Source organism: Bufo gargarizans, chromosome 10 (assembly GCF_014858855.1).
Source record: "Bufo gargarizans isolate SCDJY-AF-19 chromosome 10, ASM1485885v1, whole genome shotgun sequence".
Classification (NCBI taxonomy): Eukaryota; Metazoa; Chordata; class Amphibia; order Anura; family Bufonidae; genus Bufo; species Bufo gargarizans.
In genome coordinates, this window is record NC_058089.1 from 19,377,688 (window position 1) to 19,398,892 (window position 21,205).

The 21,205-nt window shown below is 45.9% G+C and overlaps 1 protein-coding gene across 2 annotated transcripts in view; it reads left to right on the forward strand.

Moving 5' to 3' along the window:
• LARGE2 (LARGE xylosyl- and glucuronyltransferase 2) overlaps window positions 1–21,205 on the forward strand; it is a 62,112-nt gene continuing 40,907 nt past the window's right edge. The window contains exons 1-2 of one of the 2 annotated variants that reach the window (XM_044270658.1): window positions 3–137; window positions 14,141–14,418. The gene's annotated coding sequence lies outside the window, so the exon portion shown is untranslated. Of the gene's footprint in view, window positions 138–14,140; window positions 14,419–21,205 lie in introns of both variants that reach the window. The other variant, XM_044270656.1, reaches the window with a different exon arrangement.

The following is a 21,205-nucleotide window of genomic DNA, read 5'->3' on the forward strand; positions in this document are numbered from 1 at the left end:
TCGATCTGAATGCCTGCCTGCTGTGCTAATCAGCTTCATGGTTGCAAATCAGAGTCCCTGAGTGTGGGAGACACCGGAGTCACCGGGACCGGGCTGGAAATGGGGGATTACTGCCTGCACTGACCGGGGACTCGCAGGTATGGATACTATAGTGTGTGGGTGGGCATCAGGTAGTAGTCTGGGTGCTGGTATAGTGATGGGTGCTATGTGACTCTTACAGATGGCTGATGATGTGACTGACAGCTGGCAGTGTGATGGCAGGAGCTGCCTGTGCCCCCTGTATGATGGCAGCATGCTGTATGACATAGGAGGTGGCTGTATACATTATTGCACATGAGCTTTGTCCTCTGCAGTACACCGATCTGCTATTAAAAGACTCTGCTAAAATTAGGAATTTGCACATGGTCTTTTTAAAGGGCCAGTGTATTTTTAGGCTTATCTGCCATTGCTCCTCAGTAAACAGCCTGGGCTCCTTTGGATGCGTCCTGTACAAATCCACGCTAAAAGGGTATGTCCATCTTTACCACCATTTATTATTGTTTCCATTCACCTAGCATAAAGAATAAAGCTGACTTTGCAAACACTCTCTATAAAAAAATCTACAATTCTTTTTGTATGCAGCTCCCCTGCAGACCCCTGCGTCTCCACCGACTACAGACTACAGCCTTGATTCTATAATCCATCTCTCTCCCATACATTTGGTAGAATGGAAGGCAGTATGACTGAGGATCAGGGTTTGTTTGCCGTCTGTAACCATGGAGATGCATAGGTCTGCACAGGAGCTGCGTACACAAATGTTAGGATGTTTTAGTTTGGATGTTTTGGAGCAATGAAAAGTTAGCAAAGTTTCCCTGCACTATACGCATTGATTACCTAGGAAGGTGGAGAGATGCTCTGCAGAACGCAGAGCAGGCTGGCATTGGATAAATATTAGCTCTGAACCGTTTGTCATTTATAAATCAGTGAAATTAGTAACAACTTGATTGGGTATTGATTACTATAAAATATTTATACGTCACCAGGAGTGGATTGAGTGCGGTGAAACTGTGAGGTACCGCGCGGTGGGCAGGAGCCGAGGGCGCCCTGGATAACTTCATGGCCTTTTTTGGTGTAAAGTATTTAGAATGGGGTATCTTTAGGAAAATGAGCGATCTCTTTCTAGGCTACTGGCCCCCTGTCTGCCTGATATTAGATAAATGCTCCTTATAGTCCTGTACCACATGGAAGCGACTGAACTCAATAAACCTCTGTGGATTTACTAGGGTACAGGGGTTCATCTACACTCATACAGCCCTTTCATTGTATTAATCTACACCCGTTAATAATCTATATATAGAAATATATAAAAAATAATACATGATTGCTGCTTTCTGATGTCAGTATAAGGGTCTATTCACACGTCCGTAATTTGGGTCCGTATTCATTCCGCAATTTGCGGACCCATTCACTTTCAATGGGGCTGGAACGGATGCAAATCCACATTTTCGGGATCCGCATCCGCATTTTCGGGATCAGCATCCGGATCGCACATTGCAGGTGTCCGTGTTTTGCTGATCCGCAAAACACTTACAGACGTGTGAATGAACCCTAACTGCCACATTGCTATGTGGCTTCTGGAGTTAGTTTCACTGTGGTCCCTGTCCCACTGTCAGCTCCATCCATGGTCCCTGTCCTCATCCCACTTTTGGTTTCCTCCTGTTATTGGTTCCCGTTAGAGCCTCTGTTCCGCTGTAGATTACCATAAGGGTCCCCTGTCCCACTGTATGTTCTTATCAGGGACCCCTGTCCTGGTGTTGGTTTCCAAACTGGGTTCCCCCTTCCACTGTTGGTTTCTGTTGGGGTCACCCATCCATTGGTTCTCATTCAAGGTCCTCCGTGCCACTGTGGATTCCCATGGAGATCCTTTATCCTGCTGTCAGTACCAAGGGGGTCCTCCATCCTGTTCTTAGTTTACAATAAGGTGTGTTGGTTCCCATCGGGGTTACCCGCCCCACTGTTGGTTCCCATCGGGGTTACCCGCCCCACTGTTGGTTCCCATCGGGGTTACCTGCCCCGCCGTAGGTTCCCATTGGGGTCCCCTTTCCCGCCGTAGGTTCCCATTGGGGTCCCCTTTCCCGCCGTAGGTTCCCATCGGGGTCCCCTTTCCCGCCGTAGGTTCCCATCGGGGTCCCCTTTCCCGCCGTAGGTTCCCATCGGGGTCCCCCTTCCCGCCGTAGGTTCCCATCGGGGTCCCCCTTCCCGCCGTAGGTTCCCATCTGGGCCTCTATCTCCCTGTTGGCTGCCACTGAGGGATGCTGGCTCCCATCGGGGGTCCCGTCCCGCTGTAGGCGTCCATCGAGGTTCCCCTTCCTTCCGTAGGTTTCCATCGGGGCCTCCATCTCCCTGTTGGCTGCCACTGAGGGATGTTGGCTGCCACTGAGGGATGTTGGCTCCCATCGGGTTCCCCCTTCCCGCCGTAGGTTCCCATCGGGTTCCCCCTTCCCGCCGTAGGTCCCCATCGGGTTCCCCCTTCCCGCCGTAGGTTCCCATCGGGTTCCCCCTTCCCGCCGTAGGTTCCCATCGGGTTCCCCCTTCCCGCCGTAGGTTCCCATCGGGTTCCCCCTTCCCGCCGTAGGTTCCCATCGGGCCTCCATCTCCCTGTTGGCTGCCACTGAGGGATGTTGGCTCCCATCGAGGTCCTCGCCCCGCTCATATTTTTCACCTAAGTTCCTCCATCCTACTGTTGCTTTCCACCGGAGTCTGCCGACCTGCAACTCTCCCCATGCCACACTTGTGACCCACGATGGTTCCATTGAGCATGGAGGACCTGCTTTTTTTTTTGGGACAAATTAGTACAAGAAGATGGGTTTGTCTATCTTTATTTGTAGTTGCGTGCTTCGTAAAAAGTAAACTGTCAGCCAGTGGTGTATGGGAGTACTAATTATACCGCCATAGTGTAGTACGATATGGTTTTATATAGCCAGGCCTGGAAAGGCGATCTCAGAGCAGCTTGTCATTTGGAAGATTATTATGCACCGTGTTCTATCTCACTTAGGTAGAAACGCTTATATTCTGGCGTCTGAGTGAGGTGGCTGCTATTTAAAGACACACTGTGGGTTTTGTGGCTTTTATTACCATGTGTGCCCTTTGCACTCTGCGGGAAGAGTTATGATCCACCAGATAAGTAGACATGTGTGGTTTTGGAAATAAAAAATAAAAACTTCCCTGTGAAGAAAAAAAAAAAAAAAGTGAAAAAAAAATCAGTTTCTTGTATGCTAAATTTTCACCTTTTGTATTACCTAAAAATAAATGTTGTGCTGTGTACATGTGCGGTGGGAGGACCCGGGCAGAACAGGGTGGTCATAGTAGTAGTATCATATAGCTTCCTTCAGGATCTGAAGTGTTAAATGGCTGACTGGTTCAGAGATCAGTGACCGACACGAGGTATATTTCGGCGCCTCTATGTATATCTCTGGATTTTGCTTGTTGCTGTGAGACGTGAGGTCAACCTGTCTCCGGCCATCTGTCTTTGTATCAGAGCATGACAGACGTAGAAGAAAAGCGAGGATTGATGGCAGTGCTGGACTCAGGGACTAGTGCACTCAAGGGTAGGGTCACCTATGTGTAGGAAAAATCTGTATTAGGCCTCATGCACACAGACGTTTTTTTTTTTTGCGGTCCGCAAAAATGGTTTCCGTTGTTCAGTAATCCGTGTCCGTTTTTTCTTCCGTGGGTCTTCCTTGATTTTTGGAGGATCCACGGACATGAAAAATGAAAAAGTTTGCCTTTGAAATGATAGGAAAAAACGGACACGGATCACGGACGCGGATGACAATCTTGTGTGCAGCCGTGATTTTTCACGGACCCATTGACTTGAATGGGTCCGTGAACCGTTGTCCGTGAAAAAAATAGAACAGGTCCTATTTTTTTCACGGACTGGAAATACGGATCACGGATGTGGATGCCAAACGGTGCATTTTCCGATTTTTCCACTGACCTATTGAAAGTCAATGGGTCCGCGGAAAAAAACGGAAAACAGAACAACGGCCATGGATGCACACAACAGTCGTGTGCATGAGGCCTTAACTTCATAAATGCCGTAAACTTCCACTAATCCGGAATGGAGAGGGCTGGGATTTCTACTAATCTGCTTTGCTAGGTTAGGAGGAGTGGAAGTGGATGGAGGCAGGGCAGCAGAGGAGCATTGGGTGTCTTCTGCTGGGTCAGAACGAAGTAGATCGATAACGGGTCAGAGGGTTGATCATCGGAGTGCTGAGCCGTGGGTAAATATGTATGTGGTACCTCTTCATCTGGAAACTTCTAGTAATTTAGAATATACAATAATGTCAATAACACGGGGTATGCCCGATTTATCAGAATTTTATTTGGTGTATTGTTCTTAGATGATATATTTAGCTCCATTCAGATGTACTACATGGTCACACAAAATTGTGTTTGTGGCAAAATGTTCCCACCACTAGGTGGGGCTGTCGGGTAAGTTCCCATATCCAGGTAGTAGCGGAGAGGCAAGAAGCAGCACCATGACTTTGGTAAAGTCCCTCAGCATGCCCGTCAGCATAGGGTGGATGTTAAATTGGTTTGACCAATAACCATAACGGCCATAACGTTAGAATCACCTGCCAAATATTATGTAGGTCCCATTTAGGCCACTAGAACAGCATTGATCCATCGAGACAAGGACTCCATGAGAACTCTGAAGGTATCTGGTGATATCTGACACCAAGACTCGAGCCGAAGATCTTTCAAAGTTGTTGTCCCATCTGGGGCATTCATGGCATATTGCATATTGCTAGGTTATGCCATCAATGTCTGATAGGTTTGGGCCACCACCTCTGAGATCTGCTCCTATCTAGAGAAGGAAAGTCCCATAGCAGTGAATGGAGAGCATGGCCACCTTTCCATTCACTGCTATGGGATTTTCGGAAATAGCTGAGAAAGCTATAGGCTATTTTTGCAACTCCCGTAGCGGTGAACGAAGAGTGGCTTTGCATGTTTGCTTCAGGAGTCCCGTTCTGGAAATAGGAGTGAGTTCCATGTGGTACCTGCACCTATCTGACACTGATGGTATAACCTAACGATCAGTGTCTGAGATGGGCCAAACCCTTTCATCCTTAGCACCCCAAGTTTTAGGTAAGGCTGTTGGTACCATGAATTTGAGTTTTCTTGATTGATGGCGATAGAGAGTCAACACTACTTGGCAGTGGAGAAGTAGACACATGGGAGAAAGTGATAAATCACACTTCACCACCTGATGGAAGTGTCTGGATTTGGTGGACCCCTGGAGAAATCTTCACATCTGACAATGTTGATAAAGAAGGAACATACTCCTGTTGGGTGATGACCATAAAAGAATGATCTACCAAGCTTGGTGTTGGAGGCCTTGACCGACTTCTCAAGTCCTTAGCTTAGCTGAGTCCTTACCTCACCCATAGAGTTCATCTTTACGATGAACTCTAGAGAGTCCTTATTACACAACATCACTAATGGCAGAAAGTCCTGACCGCCATGTTCTAAAAGCCTTCAAAGAAGAGTGGAGGCTACAGCTACAAAAGGTAGCCAACCCTATAGAAATGTTCATGGTTTTTGATATGCGATTTACCATGATCTACCATTTTATTTTATTTTTTTGTATGCAGCTCCCCTGCAGACCCCTGTGTCTCCACCGACTACAGCCTTGATTCTATAATCCATCTCTCTCCCATACATTTGGTAGAATGGAAGGCAGTATGACTTGAGGATCAGGGTTTGTTTGCAGTCTGTAACCATGGAGATGCATAGGTCTGGTCAGGAGCTGCGTATACAAATGTTAGGATATTTGTAGTAAAGATTATATTTTATTTCGGATGTTTTGGAGCAATGAAAAGTTAGCAAAGTTTCCCTGCACTATACGCATTTATTACCTAGGAAGGTGGAGAGATGCTCTGCAGAACGCAGAGCAGGCTGGCATTGGATAAATATTAGCTCTGAACGGTTTGTCATTTATAAATCAGTGAAATTAGTAACAACTTGATTGGTTATTGATTACCATTAAATATTTATACGTCGCCAGGCGTGGATTGAGTGCGGTGAAACTGTGAGGTACCGCGCGGTGGGCAGGAGCTGATGGCGCCCTGGATAACTTCATGAATTTTTTTGGTGTAAAGTATTTACAATGCAGTATCTTTAGGAAAATGAGCGATCTCTTTCTAGGCTACTGGCCCCCTGTCTGCCTGATATTAGATAAATGCTCCTTAAAGAGAACCTGTCACCAGGATTTTGTGTATAGAGCTGAGGACATGGGTTGCTAGATCCCTACCCAGTCCCCATAGCTCTGTGTGCTTTTATTGTGTAAAAAACCCTGATTTGATACATATGCAAATTAACATATAAGAGTCATATCTTACTTGTGTGACTAGAGAAGAGTCATATTTTCAAGCTCTGACTCATCTCAGGTTAATTTGCATATGTATCAAATCGGTTTTTATACACAATAAAAGCACACAGAGCTATGGGGACTGGGTATTGCGGATGTGCTAGCGGCCATCCTGCAAACCATGTCCTCAGCTCTGTACCCAAAATCCCGGTGACAGGTTCCCTTTATAGTCCTGTAGCACATGGAAGCGACTGAACTCAATAAACCTCTGTGGATTTACTAGGGTACAGGGGTTCATCTAAACTCATACAGCCCTTTCAATGTATTAATCTACACCCGTTAATAATCTATATATAGAAATATATACAAAAAATACATTATTGCTGCTTTCTGATGTCAGTATAACTGCCACATTGTTATGTGGCTTCTGGATTTACAGTTTCACTATGGTCCCTGTTCCACTGTCAGCTCCATCCACGGTCCCTGTCCTCATCCCACTGATGGTTTCCACCTGGTTCCCTCTTGTTATTGGTTCCCGTTAGAGCCTCTGTTCCGCTGTAGATTCCCATAAGGGTCCCCTGCCCCACTGTATGTTCTTATCAGGGTCCCCTGTCCTGGTGTTGGTTTCCAAACTGGGTTCCCCCTTCCACTGTTGGTTTCTGTTGGGGTCACCCATCCATTAGTTCTCATTCAAGGTCCTCCGTGCCACTGTGGATTCCCATGGAGATCCTCTGTCCTGCTGTCTGTTCCAAGGGGGTCCTCCATCCTGTTGTTGGTTTACAATGAGTGTGTTGGTTCCTAATTGGGTTACCCGCCCCACTGTTGGTTCCCATCGGGGTTACCTGCCCCACTGTTGGTTCCCATCGGGGTCCCCCTTCCTGCCGTAGGTTTCCCTCGGGGTCCCCCTTCCCACCTTGGCCGACTTCTCCAGTCCTTAGCTTAGCTGAGTTCTTACCTCACCCATAGAATTCATCTTTACGATGAACTCTAGAGAGTCCTTATTACACAACATCACTAATGGCAGAAAGTCCTGACCGCCATGTTCTAAAAGCCTTCAAAGAAGAGTGGAGGCTACAGCTACAAAAAGGTAGCCAACCCTATAGAGATGTTCTTGGTTTTTTATATGAGATGTTCCATATGATCTTCACAGGGATTACGTTTCCTGGCTCGTGTGTATAAATGTGTTTACAGCAATACAGAACCTCTTCTCTCACGCCTTGTATCTCTGGGCATGGTGTACTACGAGCGCAGCTGTGAGTGATAACAGTTTGTGTATATGCCATACAGGTGACATCGAGGTCCTCTCCTGACTTGTAATCACATGTTAATGACAGACTGCTGGGTAGAGTCAATATTGGCCAAGCTGTGTATGCTTTCACAGCGTGCTCTTATAGTTTGTTTTAGCCGGTTTGCTATCAAGTGTGCCAGTGTGGGCGACCATCAAAGTGTCAATCAGAGGCCCTGCGTGGTTTGGACACCGGCCTAAGCGGTATCTCCGAGCCTGGTAGCTTATCACGGTTGATTAGCTCATGTTGATAATACAGCATGCACAGTACACTACAACTCTCAGCGGATGCAGACTTTCTATTTCTTTTTTTTAAATCAAATATGTTTTTATTGTTTTCAAACAATATACTTGGAATACATGCTTTAATTGTACATCAGTAAGTTGGTATTTATGCCATACAGTATTTTACAATGTTGTGTTACATTGTGTTGGGTGACAATTAAACAATCAATCAATACAAAGTCTGTTTTGTTATTAAAGCTTCATTTGGTAAAGGTTGGAACAATCTGAGTCACATCTTGTCTGGACTATTCTGACATAGTGATAGTAGTAATAGTCGGTCCTGCATGAAGACTACACACAAGGACTCACGTCCGTAGGATGTCTGTGTACTGCAGCCATGGGTCCCATATTTTCCTATAAGACCCGTGATTATGTAATTGCCAGCTGGTCAGCTCCTCCAGCCGACAGATCTGGTGCACTTTTTGGAACCATTGTTGTATTGATGGTGGTTGAGGTTGCAGCCATAACAGCGGAATAAGACATTTAGCTGCTGCTAATGAGTGTGTTAATAGTGAGTTTTTTGATGGTCTATATTGTTGTGTGGGCAAAGCTTGCAATGCCAACTCCGCCCTCAGATTAATTATTGATGGATCAAGTGCAAGTAGGTGTTTTTGAATCTCTGCCCAGTAGGAGCTGACCACCGGGCATGACCACCAAATATGGCTTAAGGTACCAACTTGTGTTTGGCAACGCCAACATCTATCCGAGGACGATAGACCTATTTTATATAGCAGTTCAGGTGTTTTATACCATCTGGATAGGAGTTTATAGTGGTTTTCTTGAATTCTTACACATGTTGAAAAGCCACGTGAAGGCTTTAATATAAATTTACTATCGTCCTCAGATAGTTTTATGTCCAATTCTTCATCCCAAGCTTTCAGGACTGTGGGGGATCTACTGATTTAGTAATTGATAGGTGTTAGTATAGAGTAGATCGCTTTTGTTTTTTACTCTTGTGGAGGAGAATTAGGTGTTCGAACCATGTCAATGCCCTAGTGGCTTGATTGTGAGCTAAAAATAATGCGCATACATTTTTGACGTGTTCAATGTGTAGGAAGTTAATTTCTGGCGATTTGAGTGATGTTTGTAGTAAGGTGTTGTCTGGTACCCTATTGTCAGCGAGACATGTAGCTACAGTTACATCTTTTAATTGAGACCAGAGTGATCTCATTATAATTTCATCTTTTTTAACTACATATGGAATTAGACATGCCGGCATAAGTGGCGATGTATCCCTCAAAATCGTATGTGTTTTGTTGAAGGGATTTCCAGATGTGGATTGTGGCCTGCACTAGCGATTTGAGAAAGTACCTGAGTATCTTTATGTTCTGGTAACCATAGTATTTTTAAGTATGCTGGGCCCAATATTGCCAAGTCTGACTTGTCGCTGGGATCCATGTCAGCGGAAGTATTACCTGTGATTTCAAGCCATCTTTGCAAGTGCAGTGCTATATAGTATTGCTTGACATCGGGAAGACCTAGTCCACCTCTTGATTTTTTTTGCGAGTGAGCGTCTTATATGATAGCCTAGGTTTTATTCCATTCCACACAAAAGCGGAGAAGTGCCTTCTTATGGTAGTGAAGAAATTCTCAGGTATATACATGGGTAACATCAATAAGTAATAGAGTATTTGGGGAAGTACATATGTTTGCAATAAGTTTTTTCCGCCCCATCCAAGACAAGAATGGAAGTTGTACTCTTTGAGTTGTTTGGGGATCTTAAGTGTTTTAGGGGGTGGAAGTTCACTGATTATAAATCTTCTAATTTGTTTGGGATTTGTACTCCTAGGTATTTTATGGAGTTTTCTGCCCAGTGAAACGGGGAGATTTTGTTCAGCAGGGCCGCCTGGGACCAAGTTAGTCAGATATTTAAAAGATCTGATTTGGAGTAGTTTATTTTAAAAGTTGATATGTTGCCAAAATGTCTAATAGTCTGGGTAGTGCAAGTTTGGGTTTGAGATTAATAGTAAGAGGTCACCTGCGAAGGCCGATATTAGGTGCGTGACTGAGTTATGGGAGAAGCCTTTTATAACATCGTCCTGTCTGAGCTTTTGGAGTAGTATTTCCATTGTCATTATAAATAAGGAGGGAGAACGAGGACATCCCTGCCTCGTTCCCTTTGTTATGCTGAAGGACTGAGACAGAGTTCCATTTACTTTGATTCGTGCAGTTGGGGTGGAGTATAGCGTAAAAACTGCTTCTATGAATTGGAGTGGTAGGTTGGATTTCATCAACGTATGGTGCATAAAATCCCAGGCGACCCTGTCAAACGCCTTCTCCGCGTCAGTGCCCACAAGCACAAGGGGACGTTTTTTTGTTTTTGCCAGATATATTGAATTTAGCAGACGTATAACGTTATGTCTCCCTTCTCTATTTTTGACGAATCCCATTTGGTCAGGCCTAATTATATTAGGTAAGATACTAGTCAGGCGTCTAGCCAGTAGTTTAGCCCAAATTTTGATGTCCATGTTTAATAATGATATGGGCCTGTAGCTGGAACATAGGTTTGGGTCCTTCCCTTCCTTAGGCAAGATTGTTATGTGTGCTTGTCGTGGAAGATGACCCCCATTAAGTAGATTGTTGCATAATAATGTGAGACGCGGCAGAAGAACGTCTTGAAATTTTTTGTCGTGTTTTGTAGTGTTTTAGCGTGAGTCCATGTGGACTTTTTCCCATTGGGAAAGAGAACATCGTGTCTTTTACTTCCTGTATTGTGATTGGTTGAGTAAGTGTTAACCTGTCAGTTTCTGATACTGTAGAAAGGTCCAAGCCTTCAAAGAAAGCCGATGTGTTTGTTTGCTGGCGGAAATTGATGAGGATTTTTGGTTGGCTAAGTTGTATAAGGAAGAGTAGTATTCTTTAAATGCTGTTGCTATGTCGGAGGTGCGAGTAGCGATACCACCTGACTGAGTGTTGATTGATGTTATGAAAGTTTTTTCCTTACGCTTCTTAGTGCTGACATCAATTTGCCTCCTTTATCTCCATGGGCAGACTTTCTATTTCTGTATGTGATTTTCTCTCTGGCACCTTGCTAGTAGCTGGTGCCTACTTGCCCCATGCCCTGGATACTCTTGTTTTCAATGGTCGTTGCCAATTTTTGCTTTTTGTACCCCCAGTGGTTGGATAGAGGGTTAACACCTGCAAGTTCCCTTTAGATCTAAATTTTGGCAAGGTGACTCAAGTAGAAGTAGCCATACTGATTCATCGTAGTCAGAAGCTCGGTGTATAGCGAGCGCTGTGTGTTTGGGGTCATTTGACTGTGTTGGAAATAACGGGGGCGAATTTACTAGTCCGGTCTAATATTTAGGCAGCATAAACTCAGACCAGACAGATGCGCCAGATGTATCATAGCGGGAGTGATAAGTTGGTGCATGGCTGGCACTTTTGTCTAATTTTACATTAACTACTGGTTGCCTTACTTCGTGCCATGATTCTGCACCAAAATGTTTATGCAATTTTGGTGCAATGGAGAATCTTGGTAAAAATGGTTATGGGATTAAAATGCTGATCATAGGGGCTAACAAAGTGGCGCCCTAAGGTTAGGTGCAGATCTGTGGCGGAGATCTGTGTTGCAGATTTCGGCAAAAAAAGCAGGATACGATAGCAGCAGTGTCCGGAGGATAGGTCATCACTGGGAGAATCTGGGAATAATCCTTTAGGCCCCTTTTACATGAGCGTGACAGATTCGCTCAGTGAAACTCGCACCATTTTGCAAGCAAGTTCAGTCAGTTTTGTCTGCGATGGCGTTCAGTTGCTCAGTTTTTTCCGCGCGGGTGCAATGCGTTTTGATGCGTTTTTCACGTGCGTGATAAAAAACTGAAGGTTTACAAACAACATCTCCTAACAACCATCAGTGAAAAATGCATTGTATCTGCACTTGTTTCTGGATGCAATGCGTTTTTCACTGAAGTCCCATTCACTTAAGGCCTCATGCACACGACCGGTTTTTTTTAAGGTCCGCAAAAACGGGGTCCGTAGGTCCGTGATCCGTGACAGTTTTTTCGTCCGTGGGTCTTCCTTGATTTTTGGAGGATCCACGGACATGAAAAATGAAAAAAAAATCTAAGTCAAGTTTGCCATTGAAATGATAGGAAAAAACGGACACAGATCACGGACACGGATCACGGACGCGGATGACAATCCTGTGTGCATCCGTGTTTTTTCACGGACCCATTGACTTGAATGGGTCCGTGAACCGTTGGCCGTGAAAAAAATAGGACAGGTCATATTTTTTTCACGGCCAGGAAACACGGATCACGGATGCGGCTGCCAAACGGTGCATTTTCCGATTTTTCCACGGACCCATTGAAAGTCAATGGGTCCGCGAAAAAAAAACGGAAAACGGCACAACGGCCACAGATGCACACAACGGTCGTGTGCATGAGGCCTAAGCCTCATGCACACGACCGTTGTTGTGTTCCGTTCTGCAAAATGGGGTTCCGTTGTTCCGTGATTTGTTTCCGTGTGTCTTCCTTTATTTTTGGAGGACCACCAGACATAAAGGAATGTAAAAAAAAGTCTAAGACAGGTTTGCCATGCAAATGATAGGAATAAAACGGACACGGATGACAATCTTGTGTGCCTCCGCGTTTTTTAGCGGTCCTATTGACTTGAATGGGTCCGCGAACCGTTTTCCGCGGAAATAATAGGACAGGTTATATTTTTGGACGGACTGGAACCACGTATCACGGACGCGGATGGCAAACGGTGCACTATCTGCATTTTCAACGGCTCCATAGAAATGAATGGTCCACACCTGAAACGCTAAAATCGGCGGAACGGAAGCAAACAACGGTCGTGTGCATGAGGCCTTGTGAAGCCAGGGTTGCGTTAAAAACACTGAATATAGAACATGCTGCGTTTTTCACGCAACGCAGAACTGATGCGTGCAAAAAAATGCTCCTGTACACAGACCCATTGAAATTAAGACCCCTTTCACACGAGCGAGTTTTCCGTGCGGGAGCAATGCGTGACGTGAACGCATAGCACCCGCACTGAATCCGGACCCATTCACTTCAATGGGGGCTGTGAAGATGAGCGGTGATTTTCACGCATGGTTGCTAGGAGATGATGGGGATGAGCAACCCCGGACCCCATTAAAGTCTATTCACTGCATTATTTTCCTTATAACATGGTTATAAGGGAAAATAATAGCATTCTTAATACAGAATGCTAAGTAAAATGTGCATTGAGGGGTTAAAAATTAAAAATAAATACTCGCCTCATTCACTTGTTCGCACAGTCGGCATCGTCTTCTTTCTTCTTCTTTCAGGACCTGCAAATGGACCTTTGACATAATCGCGCTCACTACGTGGTGACGTCAGCGCAGGATATTTATTCAGCAGGACCTGCGCTGACATCACCGCGCTCACCACGATAAAAAAACTAAAGGTTTATAAACAACATTTCTTAGAAGCCATCAGTGAAAAACGCATTGCACCCGCACTTGCTTCCGGATGCAATGCGTTTTTCACTGAAGCCCCATTCACTTCTATGGGGCCAGGGATGCGTGAAAAACTAATGCGTGAAAAAAAAACGCTCATGTACACAGACCTATAGAAATGAATGGGTCAGGATTCAGTGCGGGTGCTATGCGTTCACATCACTCATTGCACCCGCGCGGGAAACTCGCTCGTATGAAAGGGGCCATAGAAGTGAATGGGGCTTCAGTAAAAAAAAAAACACATTGCACCCGTGCGAAAAAAACTGAACGCAATTGCAGACAAAACTGACTGAACCTGCTTGCAAAATGGTGCGAGTTTCACTGAACGCATCCGGAGCCAATCTGTTCGTAAATCCGCACCCGTGTGACATGTGCACCTCTCATGTTAGGAGTAGAGATGAGCGAACCTCTGTTTTAAGTTCGGCGTCTAAAGTTCGGCTTCCGGTTAGCGGAGAATCCCGATCTGGATCCGGATATGGATTCCGACTTCCGTTGTGGTCCGTGATAGCGGAATCAATAATGGCCGATTATTGATTCCGCTACCACGGACCACAACGGAAGTCGGAATCCATATCCGGATCCAGATCGGGATTCTCCGCTAACCGGAAGCCGAACTTTAGACGCCGAACTTAAAACAGAGGTTCGCTCATCACTAGTTAGGAGGCTTCAGTGGTCCAGTACCGATGGCGCCTGTGTAGACGACCACGTAATATTCCTCGGTTGTGGGAAGAAAAGTAGAGGCTCAAGAAGATTTATTTGTTTATTTTTATTTCAGAAAAATTCTGCAAAACCCCTCATTATCCAGCGAGAAGATGGAGAACGCAGCCGTCCACAGGGGAAGGCACCTGTGTTCTCCATGCGTCCGGTTATTAGTATTATGAGGGATTATGTGGGAATCGGATGCGGAGGAAAAGAGAGAACACAAAGACCGCTCTGATGCCGAGCACCTCCGTCGAATCTCCTGTCCCCGTCTCAGGTCTAATCTCTCCGCCGGCTTGGGAAAGTTTCGAGCTCAGACTCTTCAGCGCCTGGTGGAGCGGCGGGGGAGTCTGTGTAAGCTGGTTAAATGCAGAACTCGGTATATAAAACGTTATCTGTTTAATTGTTAGACCGGACGATGCTGCAGAATTTCCTCCGATTTCATCTTCATGAGGCGTGTACGATTTCAGGGTACATTCACAAGTAGCAGATCCTCTGCAGATTTGTATCCATGTTAATCTAGGTGGGGACTGCGGGAGCAGTAACGCATACCATTGTGGAGTTTCATTTTTTAATTTTATTTATCAGGAGTGGTGACAATGAATTTGTATTCTGCGCCTTAAGTGCACTTGAGGCGGAGCTTCACTGAAAAGGGCTCCCTGTTCTCTCCATAGAGCTGCTTCAGAGCCCCTCGTCTCTACTATGGCGGTCTCCTGGTTGGATACTACAGCTGTCACTCAGAGCAGAGGGACGGGACTGTAAAGCAGCTCATTGCAGAGCACAGAGTGCCCTTCCCAGTGAAGCTCCGCCTCCTGGGCACTTGCAGGAGCAGAAACTAGCAGAATAAAAGTACATTTTCACAATGCTCCTGATGATAAAAGCTCCACAAAAGGTTTGCTTGTCCTGCTCTCCCCAGTCCCTGTCTAGTGCTGTCAGCAGTTTAGCATGGTCAAAACTGCTGCCGGACTCCCTTTAAGACACCTCATCCACATGACGTAAATGTCTAATCCATTGCCTATCTCCACCGTGGATTTCATCCTTTGCAATGCAGCAAAGCTTCACCAGAATTAAGGCCTCTTTCACACGAGCGTGACGGATTAGGTCCAGATGCGTTCAGGGTGCGTTCAGTGAAACTCGCACCATTTTGCAAGCAAGTTCAGTCAGTTTTTTTTCTGCAATTGCGTTCAGTTGTTTAGTTTTTTCAGCGCGTGCAATGCGTTTTAAAACGTTCTTCACGCGCGTGATAAAATACGGAAGGTTTACAAACAACATCTCTTAGCAACCATCAGTGAAAAACGCATTGCTTCCGCACTTGCTTGCGAATGCAATGCGTTTTTCACTGAAGCTCCATTCACTTCTATGGGGCCAGGGCTGTGTGAAAAACGCAGAATATAGAACATGCTGCGATTTTCGCGCAACGCAGAACTGATGCGTGAAAATAACCGCTCACGTCCACAGACCCTTTGAAATGAATGGTTCAGGATTCAGTGCGGGTGATATGCATTCACGTCATGCATTCAACCCGCGCGGAAAACGCGCCTAAGAGTTTGCTGCTGAGATGTAGTGCAGATTTTGCAGCAAAAATGCAGCAGATTTTGAGAAGAAATTTCGCTTCTCTTCAGAGTATTCTGGGAGTTGTAGTCTTCCAGCAGCTGGTGTAACACTGTCAGGGGACCACCGCATTAAACAGGTCCTGCCCGTGCTCCTCACTTGTGTGTTTTAGTAAAAACTTGTAATATGCAATGTTAAGGCTACTTTCACACTGCCGTTTCTGGCTCCGCCTGCGAGATCCGTTTCAGGGCTCTCACAAGCGGCCCAAAACGGATCAGTTGAGCCCCAATGCATTCTGAATGGATGCGGATCCGTCCGGAATGCATCAGTTTGCCTCCGTTTAGCCTTTAATCCGCTCTGGAGGCAGACACCAAAACGCAGCTTGCAGCGTTTTGATGTTCGTCTGACGAAACTGAGCCAAACGGATCCGTTTTTACTGACACAATATGGTGCAATTGAAAACGAACATTTTGTTCATGGTAATGCAAACGGATCCGTTCTGAACGGATCCCATCGTCTGCATTATAGGTGCGGATCCGTCTGTGCAGATACCAGACGGATCCGCACCTAAACGCAGGTGTGAAAGTAGCCTAGCGCACCTTCTCTTCAAATCCTGCATTATGCTCCTCTGTTATTTCTCCTGGAAATATATGAATAAACCGGCAACTAGGTATCATTTTCCACTGTCAGTTGGGGCGCACCGCTACACAATATGATACTGTCCGATCGGTGCTAACAGGCTGTATCGGGACTTACACTGTCAACAAATGGTAACTATCAGTGGTACATTTCCAGGAGGAATAACAGAGGTACCAATTTCAGAAAAGACGTTCTAGCGTTGGTATATTAATACGGACATGTCGGGAGGGATTACAGGTCCATTTTAAAGAAGCTCTCCGTCAGACAGACAGTTTTTTGCTTCTGCTGGTCCCTCCCTGCCGAGTCACAACGGCCTGACGGTCTGGATTGGTCGCATGCATTAATAGGCTCTATCACCGCAGCAGGTGACACCACTGGATCTCCTCACAAGCATGCGGATTGGGTAGTGTCACCCATTGCAGAAATGTCTGTTGCTAGGCAACTGTTAAAACGTTTGGATACTGCCTAGCACCCACAGCATTTACAAAAATGATTGATTATTGGCAGTGTTTCCCTTTTATGTGGCCATCTGTGTAACCCGGAGCTGACGGTGTGGACTTCGGCACATGTGCCAGATACATGACTTTGGATTGCAGCAGTTAAATCTCTGCGCACAACTCTCTGTCCGGAAAGAGGGGGCATTGGTTGTGGCAAGGATTGCCAAACCCTATTGGCCGAGCTCCGGTAACTTTCCCTGGAAAATGGCAGCTGCATTTTCTAAGGACAAGGCCTTTAATTCTTCCCCCGTTGTCTTGTCTCCTGTGGGCAGGAAGCGATTAGATTGGGGACGTGACAATAGACCGCACCACTATTCATGGCTGCATCTTCATTTACAATTGTTAAGCACAGAGACAATGCGAAGCAGCAAAGCATGCTGGGAGCGACTCCTGTCCACGCGCGCTGCCGGCCTATACCCTTATGGGACTGTTCCTGGGAGCTTTTCACATGAGGACTGTTTAGTTATAGCTTATTAAGAGCAGCGAATCAAATATTCTAAAAATACAGTAAAAGAAAATAAAGTGGACAGGACCGGGTGACCATCTGATGTGTACGGCGGTGTCACGTGTTCCTTAAAGTGGACCCGTCACCTCTCCTGACATGTCTGCTTTAGAGACCGCTTGCATTCCCCATGTCATAACATCTTTTCATGTAATTCTATATTGTGCAGTTCCTCTAATATTCCTGCTAGAAGTATGTGATTGAATTGCCAGCAGTGTGCCATAAAGACTAGTTGGGGGGGGAAGCAGTGGTCATGTAGAATTCAACCTCCAATGCTTTAGTTCTCCCAATGTATGGCCGGACCCCAGAGCTGACTGTCCGCTGCTTTCTCCCCACTGAAACACGTACACGTTCGGCTGCACCGGGGGGAGTCAGGAGAGATGTCCTTCAGCTGGCTCCTATAGAAGGTGTATGGACACCCTCAGGCTTTGGTGGGATCTGATATAAATATGCTGTATTTTTGTGGGGGCGGTCATGCTGCCTATAAGGGGGGTTATGGTTCCTTCTCCCTGTCTTGCCGTAGCAGACATTTCTTGCAAAATGGGTACCAAATAACTTATTTAAATTAGGACCAGCATTAAATACCCTTTAAATTGAGTCAGCATTTGTCACAAGAGGTTCAAAGTCTATTCCGTTACTTTGAACAACAAACCACATTGTTCCGGTAAGTGCTGATTAACAGATCAGGGTTAACGAGTCTCCAGCCTGCAAATTATACTCTTAAAGGGGCCGCGCCACGGGTAAATGTTATTTTAATATCATTCAGTATGTAATTTACTATCAGTTTCAAAAATAAGAGATTGTGAGATATTCTCTTAACGTTTTTTTTTTTTAGATCTTCTTACTGATCTATCCTTTGGATAGGTCATCGGTATCTGATGGGTGGGGGTCCGACACCCGGGACTCCTGCCAATCAGCTGTCTGAGAAGGACCAGTGTCATGTGCTTCTCACTGCTTTCCCTAGGCCGGTGATGTCGGTCACGTGGCCTAGAAGCAGCTCAGCCCTATAGAAGTGAATGGGTCTGAGCTGCAATACCAAGCACGGCAGCTATACAATGTACGGCGCTGTGCATGGTGAGCACGGAGAAGGCCGTGGAGATCACAGGAGCGCCAGTGCCTTCTCAAACAGCTGATCGGCAGGGGTCCCGTGTATCGGACCCCCACCGATCAGACACTGCTGACCTATCCATGTCCTATCTTTTGCTGTATCTTGCAGATCACGGACCCAAGTCAGTTGGTCCGCAATATGGGCACGGAGCCCTTACGTTGGTGTGAAAGAGCCCATAGGGGTATGTCTGTCTCTGAGCTCTGATGCTTTGGTTTTCCTGGAGTTGAGCAGGACTGCATGCAGGACTTTTTTTTTTCTGTCTAAAACAATGGATCTCTGACGGAAATGGCTCAAACGGATGCCAAACGTGCGTAATGAGAATTCATATATTTTTTTTTTTTAACAGGATCTTTATTTTTCTGTTCTTCTTGCAGGCCTTCGCAGGAGAAGTAGTTGCCAATCCCCCCCCCCCCCACGTACACAACCGCTTTAATTTGCAGATCAGTAATTAACTTGGGCATCGAGTGTGTCTTGACCTCGGTACATGAAGGCTCTTCTCTGTGCTGCATATTGGCAGATAGCATGGCCTCCTGTGAAGTGTTGTACTGGCATGTGACTGCTGCAGCCAATCACATCGCCCCCGAGACCATCGGGCTGTATCCTCTGGATCTGTGTTAGATGTTGATTACTGAAAAACCTTTTTAGGGCTTCAGCATGAGCCCTAAGGCCTCATGCACACGACCGTTCCATTTTTTGCAGTCCGCAAAACGCGGATCCGCAAAAAACGGAAGCCGCCCGTGTTGCCTTCCGCAATTTGTTTAACGGAACGTGCGTCGGCAATATAAGGGCTCCATTCACACGTCCGCAATTTCGTTCCACATTTTGCAGAACGGAATTGTGGACCCATTCATTTCTATGGGGCAGCACATCAGGTCCGCACTTCCGTTCCGCAAAAAAATAGAACATGTCCTATTCTTGTCCGCAATTGCGGACAAAGAACGGGCATATTCTATTAGTGCGGGCAATGTGCGGTCCGGTCCGCAAAATGCGGAACGCACATTGCCGCTGTCCGTGTTTTGTGGATCCGAAAAACACGTTGCGGACGTGTGAATGGAGCCTAAATGCCTATTCTTGTCCGCAAAGCGCGGACAAGAATAGGACATGTTATATTTTTTTAGCGGGGCTGCGGAACGGAGCCACGGATGCGGACAGCACACGGAGTGCTGTCCGCATTTTTTGCGGCCCCATTGAAGTGAAGGGGTCCACATCCGAGCTGCCAAAACGGCGGCTCCGATGCGGACCCAAACAACGGCTGTGTGCATGAGGCCTAAAGCTGTGTCTCCAGACAGGGAGTCGGGATCCAGTATGTAGAATTTTTCAGATCCTTTAATTCTCCCAGTGATAAGTGGCACCAGAAGTGTCTGGCGTCCGCTTATGCACATTTTTGAAATACCAGGCACTATCGTTTGGCTGCCCTCTGTGTAGTGGCCGGCTTTATCCTAGTGGTATCACTGAGAAGCCATTCCTAGGATCCGAGTTTTCTTTGCCTTCAAGCCATCCATTCACTTTCTAATGACTAAATAATCCGACTGCATTTATCCCGGTGTCAGTCTGTACTGTCAATAGATCCCCCCCCCAATAGTAAACCTAAAATAATTGCACTGAGGGGGAGGGGAGACGTCCCGGCCATAGCAACCTACGAATGCTCCTGCTGCACCCGTTCCTTAAATTTAGAAGGATTCCCTCCAGCCTTGGCTGCATTTCTAGGGATGATCTAATGTCTGTAATTATCATGATCTCACCCTGTGCTGATGCTATCACTGTAATTGCACGTGAAGACCTATTCTAATTGCACGTTTGATTTTAAGTGAAAGCTAACATTTTCTTAATAATGGTTCCTTTAGATCCCACTAAAGGCTCATGCACACGAACGTATTTTCTTTCCGTGTCAGTTTTTTTTTTTTGCGGACCATATGCGGAAGTATTCATTTCAATGGGTCCGCAAAAAAACTTAAGTTACTCCGTGTGCATTCCGTGTCCGTACTTCCGTTCCACAAAAAAATAGAACATGTCCTATTATTGTCCGCATTACGGACAAGGATAGTACTGTTCTATTAGGGGCCAGGTGTTCCGTTCTGCAAAATACAGAACGCACACGGACGTCATCCATATATTTTGCGTAATGCAAAATACATACGGTCGTGTGCATGAGCCCCAATGCAGTGGTTCCCTAGATTCCACGGCAGAGCTGTAGCCAGCGTCTCCATTACCTGGGGGGGGGGGGGATTTGCTGTCCTAGCCCTGTATCATAATGGCCTGGTCAAGGTAGAGTGGTTTGTTAGTGCACCGCCCATCCCCTGGGTACCTATGTTGTACGCCCAGATCTTAGGCACCATTTTTCAACCTACTGCTTTGCAAACATTTTTTTTAACTGTTCCAATGAATTTAAAATGGAAAAAATAGACAGTTGTGAAATTAAAGGGGGTCTCCAGAACTACAAAAAGATGGAGGATTTCTCCCCAAAATAGCACCACATCTGTCCATAGGTTGTGTGTGCTATTGCAGCTCGGCTACATTGAAGTGAACGGGGCTGAGCTGTAATACCGCACACAACCTGTGAACAGGTGTGGTGCTGTTTTTGGAAGAAAGCAGCCATCTTTTTGTAGTCCTGGAGAACCCCTTTAATTATTTAAAAAACTGCTGTTATGTTACATAGTAACATAGTTTGTAAGGCTGAAAAAGCCCTCTGTCCATCTAGTTCAGCCTGTTATCCTGCAAGTTGATTCAGAAGAAGGCAAGGTGAGGTAGAAGCCAATTTTCCCCACTTAAGGGGAAAAAAATTGTTCCCGACTCCAATCAGGCATCAGAATAACTCCCCGGATCAACGACCCCTCTCTAGTAGCT